This window comes from Orycteropus afer, unplaced genomic scaffold (assembly GCF_000298275.1).
Source record: "Orycteropus afer afer isolate SDZICR_OR568_19922 unplaced genomic scaffold, OryAfe1.0 scaffold00646, whole genome shotgun sequence".
Classification (NCBI taxonomy): domain Eukaryota; kingdom Metazoa; phylum Chordata; class Mammalia; order Tubulidentata; family Orycteropodidae; genus Orycteropus; species Orycteropus afer.
This window is the reverse complement of record NW_006922233.1, coordinates 43,144-45,668: the sequence shown is the minus strand read 5'-3', so window position 1 is coordinate 45,668 and position 2,525 is coordinate 43,144.

Genomic DNA, 2,525 nt, shown 5'->3' with positions numbered 1-2,525 from the left:
AAGATTATCTTCTGTGTCTGTATTTATTGGTTTCCCTTTTCTTTGTTGAAGAGGGTCTGTGCAATCCTTCTGCCTAGTCCGCCATCTTGCCCCGCCTCCTTCTCGGAATTTTTTTTTTAATTGTGGTATATTTTTGGTGAAAGTTTCTATTACTAGTTAATGATCTAGCAGTGGGATTTAAAAGAGAAAAAACACAAGAAGTTGGAATTTAACAGCTAGTTGATGATATAGACATACTCTGAAATGGAAAAAGAAAAAAAAATAAAATAGAAGTATGATGGATTAGAATTTGATTGGATTAGATATGGATACAAAGAATATACTATTAACTATTATTCATAATGTCTTTCTTTTAACATAATTATATCTTTTTTGAATGTGCCAATTATCAAATTATTGTCTCATAGTTGCAAATCCACTGTTCATTACTTACTGTACAATAATGAGTATTTAGACATGTCTCCTTTGTTGTGAAGATAATTTTAACACTATCAATACAGACCTCCTGATGAAAATAGAATAAGAATGTTCACCATGTGCTGTTGTTTATTTCCTCTTGCTCTTGCTGCATGACTATTAGTAGCTCATGTGTGAAAATGTCCAGTGACATTGAGTCAGCCAAGTGCAACTTGTTGTGAATCCCTGTCCTAGTCCTGAAATGACCTGGTAGTGGTCCTCTTAACACCAATACCCCTTGTCCTGGGCTTCTCACTGCTTTGCTCCTAAGCAGGATCTCAATGCCCCAATTCTTTCTGAGTGTCTGCTAAAGAAAGTAGGCCCAACTGGCACAGTGAGGGTCATTTGCCATGGCCCTTCAGACAGAGATATCATATAATTCAATGTGTGTACCATCCAGCTGGCAAGTAAGTTGCAAAGGCCCTAAGTTTATGAGTTCTCACCCAGTAATTTTGACTTGATTATCACAGGAATATTTGCTTCTTACTCAATGTCTGTGGACTGATTGTAGTCTGAAAAATCAAATAAATTATTTGCCATCCAATGAACTTCAACTGCCCCTTCTATAACAAGATGTTGTTTTTAGAAATGGAAAGTTTAGCAAGTTTGTCCTATCTTAGGCACTCTACCTTGGTCTTAGGATGTTACTTAGAGTTAATTTTCTATATTTGTCACTACTATCTTGTTGCCAGATTTCTGTGTAGTTTATCTTTCCTTATTGTACTTGTCTGATACACAATATTTTATTTCAAATTCTGTAAACATAGAGACAGAGAGGATGTCATTTCTCTATATGCAACAACTAAAAATAGCATCATAAATACTTGAATAAATTAAATCCAAAAATATATTTTTACTGTTATATCTCACGGTTTCCTCAATGATTTTTTTTTTCTGAAATACAGCATATTCTTCAAATAGAGTCAACATTCCTGTGATGTTCTATTTATATTTTTAGAAAATATAAAGCATAAAATTTTCATTAGCTTTGAGGTAAAGAGATTACTTCAAGAATTCCTCATTGCCATTGAGTCAATTCAGACCCATAGGGACGTGTGTAGGATTTCCAAGCTGGTAACACTTTATGGAAGCAGACTGCTTCATCTTTCTCCCATAGAGCAGCTAGTGGGCTGAAACTGTCAACTTTAGGTTAGCAGATGAATGTCTTAACCACAGTGCCACCAGAGAATAAGAGTGTAGTTAGTTCTGTACAATTATGCTGAAACTTTGAAGAAAAAAAGAGAAGGTTGCCAAAAGAAATATATTATTTTTTCTAATTTTGAAGTATTTCTTGACCTTAGCAAAATCAATTTTATAAGAAGCCTTTAGATCTAATTTTATAGATAAAGAAATTAAAACAGTAATAAGAAATTTTTTCAAAATAAACTAAGCTATTCACAATTAAAGGGACAATTCTGTCTCTTCTTCTCTCTTTTCTCTCATCTTCCACTTTTCTGTCTCTTCTTCTCTCTCTCTCATCATTCAATAACAAAAAGAGTAAAACTTGTAAAATATTTTCATTCTGATAGAAAAGACTTAGTAGGAAAGGTGAGAGTAATGACATATATCATAAAGGCAATAACCCAACGGGAAATATCTTTGAGAAGGTGAGAAGTAGTAGAATAAAAATAAAATATTCTAGAAGTTCCCTGTTATAACAAGACAGACACTTCATAATTTACAAAAAGTATAGAAGAAGATGTGTCTACTAGGCTATTTAATGGTAGAAACATTAGAGATTTCATGTCTGATATCTTTTATTTATCAAAGCATGGGGTAAATCTGAAGAAAGCATGTTGTTGTTGTTGTTCTTGTTAAGTGCCGTCAAGTCATTTCTGACTCATAGCGACCACATGCACAGAAGAACGAAACACTGCCAGATCCCGCGCCAGCCCCACAATCCCTGCTATACTTGAGCCCATCATCACAGCCACCGTGTCAATCCATCTCATTGAAGGCCTCTGCCTCTTTTGTCGACCCTCCACCCTACCAAGCATGACATCCTTCTCCAAGGAATGGTCCCTTCTGACAACATGACCAAAATAGGTGAGACGAAGTCTGGCCATTCT